Source organism: Arvicanthis niloticus, chromosome 27 (assembly GCF_011762505.2).
Source record: "Arvicanthis niloticus isolate mArvNil1 chromosome 27, mArvNil1.pat.X, whole genome shotgun sequence".
Lineage (NCBI taxonomy): Eukaryota > Metazoa > Chordata > Mammalia > Rodentia > Muridae > Arvicanthis > Arvicanthis niloticus.
Window position 1 is genome coordinate 28,614,874 of NC_133435.1, and position 6,868 is coordinate 28,621,741.

Genomic DNA, 6,868 nt, shown 5'->3' on the forward strand with positions numbered 1-6,868 from the left:
TCATTTGAGAAATTTGCCTTGGCCCTAAGTCACACTCTTTGGGCCACATGTAAATTTCTGCTCAGCTGCAAAGGCAAGCCAACCCAAGCAGGCCCTCCACCCTGCTTTCCTTCTCAGGGCTCTTCAGAGACTTGGAAACCTTTGATGGTGGAAGGAGCATTAATAACAAACACCGAAGCAAGCCTAAACTAAGGGGACAGCTTCTCTGATTAGCTGCTCAGCCTCAGGGTCAGAACAGGCTCCTTGTTCTAGAACTGCTCCCTAGCAGGACCTCGGAGGATCTCTCCCCCTCCTCCCTCTCTTTCCCTTCTGCCTCTCTTCCCCTCTTCTTTCTCTCCCCTTCCTGCCTCCCTCTCCTTCCTCCCTCTCCCCTTCCTCCATCTCCCCTCCTCCCTGTTTTCCCCTCCCTCTCCCCCTCCTCCCTCTCTCCCCCTCCTCCTTCCCCAGCTGAGAACTGCTTTCCACAAACCTTTTTTCATCTCCTTGTCTTTCTAGCCAGCCCCTCAGTGTTTTCCCCCTAAGCCCTATCATATCCCTGCACTTACATCTTTACCTTGGGCTGCCTCTAACCAGCTGAAATGCTCGCAGCCCACCAAGAAGGGTGCTAGGAAATCAGACACTACTAGGGGCCTGGTGCTTTTGATTCTGGGGACATTTAGATTGAAGATATTAGTCCTAAAATTCTTATTACCTTTAAAAAGTCCCAGCCCAACACTGCACCTTACTCCTGAAATCAGAGTGGAGCAAAAGCTGTCATAAGGTTTCCCATCAGTGTTACAGATGTTCTCACGTGGGAAGGGACCTCAGTTGCATGTGTCACAAGGGAAGCTCCTCATACTGACTTCTTCTGACCCAAAGCTATACAAAGACATATTAGATTATGTACTATATCTATCTCAAATGTTTCAAGTCTAAGATTATAAGAATCAAAAAATATATTCAAAAGGCCAATAAGGTACTAAAACATATGCCTAGGGACAGTATAAATATAGAATTATAGCCACAAAATACAGAGTACAGAAACATGTACATCAATTTATCAAAAGATAAGAGTCTTATTTCCAGTAATGACTTCATTCCTTCACTTACCAGCTATAAAAAGGATTTTAAACACCTTTAAGATTGCTATACACACTATAAACTTGACTCATTTGACATACGCACTTCAGTGAGCAGTAGACTGAACTGTACATTTTCCCCACCTCAGTGAAATCTGTGCTAGCTTATAGACACACCCCTCCCCATGACTAGCCCCGGCAACTGCTGATCTACAGTCTGTGTAGAGGCTTGCCTTTCTCAGACATTTCCTCTAGATACAATCATACTGTGTGTGATACCACACTGTGCAGTTTCTATGTTGTACCTCTAGTCACAACAGTGTGTTTGTATAAAAAGTACCTACTTGACGCCACACGCTATCCACATAAAAGGGGAACATGGAGATTACAGTCTAGTGGGGAAAGGACTAACTGCCTAGTCATACAGGTAAGGGGAGTCAGCCATCACTTATGATGATGACACACAGCTCTGAGACTGACCAGGAGCTGGCCTTAGGACAGAGGGAGTAGGATGAGCCAGGAGCAGGAGGGAACAGGTGTTGAGGCCCACACTCTGCCTCAACATTTTGGGGGCTAAGTGCTCTGGTCAAGAGAGAGAGTGGGACTGGAAGGGCAAGAGACGCGAAGAATGGAGACAAGACAGGGTATGTGGTCAGGTCTTAATTCTCGTCCCGTCTCTCTCGTCCCTTCTCATCTTTATTCAAAGGAAATCTGGGGTATTTATCAACGAAAGCAGGAGAACACAGGTGAAAACACTTTACCACGTGCACCATACAGCTGAGGTCACTAAACAGCAAAACAAGCTATGTGGGATAAACAATATATTTATCAGAGTGTGCTTCAGCTGTTATAAGCTTTTGACAACCAAGTCTTTAATCAGGGTATATGGTTCCAGATGGCTGCAAAGTTGATCTAGCCGCTTTCTACTAAAGTCGGCTCCCAACAAACAGGTTTACTACATGAGGGGGATTTGAATGATAATGACCCCATAGGCTCTTATGTTTGGATATCTGGTTCCCAGTTAGTAGACTGTTTAAGGACTAGGAGGTGCAGCCTTGTTGGAATAGGTATGTTAGAGGGGGTAGGCTTTGAGGTTTCAAAAGCCCACACTAGGCCCAGCCTGTCTGTTTCTCCCTGTGCTCTGTCTCTACCCACCCACAACCCTACAATTGCCACCCTGACTCCCCACTCTCTCTGCTTGCTGCCTGGGTGTTGCGGCCTGAGCTGCCCCACACTTGGGGGCCAGAAATGCTGAGAACTGCACTACCTCACATTTGGGGGCCAAAATGTCTCGGACCGTTCTGTCAATGTTGGGACCCGCACTGCCAAAAGCCTTGGGGGCTAAACTGTTAGAGCCTGCATTGCCCCAAGCTGCTCCAGTCTGCGGGTCAGGGTTCAGCAAGAGAGAGAGTGAGGACGGACTCGAAGAATGGAGACCAGACAGAGTGTGATTCAATCCCATTTATTCTTCAGTCTCTCTTCTTAGTCCAAGTCCCAAGATTTGAGTTCCTAGTCCCTAGTCCCTAGTCCCTAGTGCCTCCAAGTTCCAAGTTTCCAGAGTTCCAAGTTCTAGTGCCTAATGTCTAAATCCAAGTTCTTCCTCCAAGTGCCAAGTGCCTAATACCTAATAATCCTTCTTCCGAGTTCTCTAGTCCAAGTGTCTTCTACCTCAATGTCTAATTCCTACTCCAAGTTGTACTCTAAGTTGTACTCTCTAACCTAATTCCTAGTTCCAAGTTGTACTGAACTCTTCTGTCTGCCTCTTTTATAAGTCTCACTTCTAAGCCACGCCTCTAAGTCTCGCCTTTAAGTCATGCCCTTAGGCCTTGTCTCTAAATCTGATCTCTAAGTCACACCCTTAAGTCTTGGCTCTAAATCACAGCTTTAAGTCTCACATACCCAAGGGAAGATCCTGGGTATCTAAAGCAAGATGTTATCAGAGCGTGCTCAACTGTTGCAGGCTGATGTAATCAAGTCTCTTATCAGGGTATATGGCTCAAGATGGCTGCAAGGATGATATCCGCCTTCTGTCGGCTCCCCACACCTGGGCATCAGATGCAAACTCTCAACTACTACTCCTATGTCATGCCTGCCTGCCATGACGATAATAGATCAACCCTCAGAAACAGTCAGGGTTTCTTTATTAAATGCTTTCTTATGTAAGTTGCCTTGGTCAGGGTGTTTCTTTAAAGCAATACAAAAGTAACTAAATCACTAGACATGAGCAGGGTATTTGGCTGGGATTCAGGAAGGAAAGACCAGTGGGCAACGAGGCTAGGAAGAAAGCAGGGGCCAAGCTATTATGTTAGGGCTTCTCAGGCCATATTCAAGATTTTGGTGTTTTCCCTTTTATGAAGATCAATCGGAAATGCCTGGAGGTTTTCAACAGACAGGCCTGGGAAGGTGGGTAGGCAACATGCTTGTTTAGGAAGCCTCTAGCTAGCTACAGGGTGAAGAATGACTGGAGAGAGATGATGTAAACCGTGGACTCAGTTACAAGGCTGGCTCAGTCTTCTGTTTTCCTTTTTGGGAGAGTTGTTATTTTACTTTTACTTGGTGAGTTCTTAACTCTTTATATGCCAACTCTTCTGTGAGGTTTTTCATTTCCAGCAACATATTTAAACTTAGAGCACTTTTTTGTTTTAACAGAGAAACAGTAATGCAGTGGGCATTGGGTATCTTTAGCATGCAGGGAGTAGACAGCAGCCCACCATTCACCCATCGACTCAAGCAGCATCCAGGGAGTTTCCTTGTGTCCTTCCTTCTCATGTCTGAAGCCTGACAGTCATCTCCTCATTATGGATCTCTTCAATACCCCTAAAAGCTCTGCTTCCCACAGATATGCAGGCCCCTTTCCATTTCCCCAAGATAATCAGAGGGATCTCATGAAAGTTAATTTGGGTAGGTGTTGGGCAGGTGGCCTGGAACAAGATGGGGTCCAAACCCCAGAGATCTTGTTCTGAGATCGACAGGAGCAGGAATCACTCAGTCCACCCCTACCCCTGGCCTGTTGTGTCCTGGTGTACATACACCTGTGCTCCCGCCTTTGCCCCACTCACTGGTAGCCAGGTTAGACTTCCTCTCCTCTTATAGGATCATGTCCACCAGCACCTGGATTCCTCCTTATGCAAATGGGGCATCCTCAGGACCATGGACCCTGGCAATGATGTACACTCACCCCAATAGTCCCTACTCACCCATCAAAGGTTAATTAGCCTTCCCACCCCCTTCCCTGTTAAACGCACTGTCTCACTGAAGCTGTCTCCCAAGAGTCTGTTCTCCTCACACATGCTACCTGAGGTCTCTATCCCCTGGTTGTTTCAGCCCATCACCACCTCCCTTGCCACCAGCCCCCCATGGGGCGCCAGTTGTTATAGTGGGCCCACATTCGCATGCTACAGGCAGAGGCAGGAAAGCAGAGCCTGATCCATAGGTAGGATTAGCTGGAGAGATGGCTCAGCAATTAAAAAGTACTTGCAGAGGACCCAAGTTCAGTTCCCATCACCCACACCACAGGACTCACAACTTCCTGTAACTTCAGCTGCTGTGATCTAACACCCTCTACTCTGGATCCTGAGACTCTCCCACTCACACAGGCACACACCTGCACATGCACGTAATTAAAGACAAAATAAGTCTAAGCATTTTAAAATCACTTTGGGGGTGCTGAGGAGACAATTTTGTAAGAAAGAATACTTGCTCTATAAGTATAAGAACTGAGTTTGGATCCCATATAAAAATCTGGGTGCAGCCATGCATGTCTAACAACAGTGCTGGTTGGCACCGTCTGGAAGATCCCTGGGACCTACTGATGGCAAAGTCACAAGCTCTGGATTCAATGGGAGATGCTGTATCAAAGGTACATACATGCACATACCACACACAGACACACACACACACACACACACACACACACACACAATCTTTTGAGATGCTTCCACTGTGTATCCTAGGCTGGTTTCCAACTTAATTCTGCTCATGCCTTCTGGGTGCTGAGATTACAGATATGCACAGACATGCATGCTTGTCTTTAACAATTAAATTCTGAGCATGACAATCTTTGGTTTAAAATTTCTTCAAAGATTTTCTTATTGCTATCAAGAATGTATGAAATCCTGACCATAATCTATAGGGAAACAAAATGTAATGGTAATTTTTTTTAAAGTGGGGATAGAGAGACTGCTCCATCAGTACAGTGCAAGCTTCACAAGTTTGCAGATACGGGTTTAATTTTCATCACCCATATTTAAAATTAAACAAATGCTGGGCACAGGGGCATTCACCTATAACTATAACATTGGGCAGGCAGAATCAGGAGTCCCCAGGGGCTTGCTGGCTTCCAGTCTGTCTTGTCAAATAATTGATGAGCTCTAGATTTATTGAGAGACCTTGTATCAAAAAAAAAAAAAAAAAAAAAGAAAAGAAAGAAAGAAAGAGAAAGAAAGAAAGGAAAGGAAAGGAAAGAAAGAAGAGAGTAAATTAGGAAGACACCCATGTCAATCTCTGACCTTCAGGCACATGTGCACATATGGGTGTATACACCCTCCCAGTACATGCATGTGTTCTTCTCTCTCTCTCTCTCTCTCTCTCTCTCTCTCTCTCTCTCTCACACACACACACACACACACACACACAAATTGGGGCAAAGAGATTCCTGAGAAAACTAAAACTAGATCTACCACATGACCCAGCTATGTCTCTAAGGACTCCAAGTTAGCCTATCACAGAGACAGATGTACATCAATGTCTACTGAGGCACTAGTCACAATGATTAATAAACCTAGCTGCCCACCAACACAGGGATGGATAAGAAAAAGTGGTATAAGAATTTTCAGCCCTAAGAAGGAAGTTATGCCATTTGCACAAAAATGAGTATGGCTGGAGATAAACATTATTAAGTGGATTAAGCCAGTCACAGAAGGAAAAAAAAAATTCATTTATGACTCCTAGGATTAATTAAAATATATAAAATCATATATATGGCATGGAAATGAGATTAAAGTGCTAGGGAACTAATGGAAGGGGGAAGAAAGAAAATTTAGGAGTAGGGATATATGTTCAAACTACAAAATACTTGTATCAAAATACTTGTATCAAAATGTCCTAATGTAACACAGTGCCATGTACAATAAATATTTTTAAGAGAAAAAAAAAAAAACATTTGGGACTAAGTACAGAAAAATCTTGTATGAAACTAGACTCCAGGACGTACCAGCGAAATGACTTTGGGGGTGCTGCTTAGCAACTCTAATCCTCAATCCTCCCATCTTGTCTTTGTAAATTAGTCAACGATAGAATCTTCTCTGTGGGGTTGAGGGTTAAAAGAAGTGAGATGCAGGGCACAGATTTTACCAGTTAGACGGTTCCTTTGCTTCATTCGGGTCAGCCCTCCCTCTTGTTCAATGAGAATAGTGGTAAACTGTCTGAAACACAGCTGGGGATTAAGAGAATTATGCAAAAACGATCGCTAGAGTGCATGCCACATAGTTAACACACGTGTTACCACCATTGCCATTATCTTTCCATCACTCCTAAATGCCTCTTTCTCAACTGCTTCATCTACTCAAACCTCATTTCCTCCGAGAAGGACTGCTCCTCAGTGGTAAGGGCAGCACCTTCACGCGGTCTCCGCACCCTGTCATTTAAAGCGTAAGGACTGAGTTTGGATCCCATATAAAAAGCTGGGTGCAGCCATGCATGACAGAGGGCCGGCAGACAACACACCACGTTCAACTTCCCATCATCTACCCTTTGTTGTGACGTCCCACACCACGTGAGGCCACAACACACCCCCGGAAATGATCCGGTGC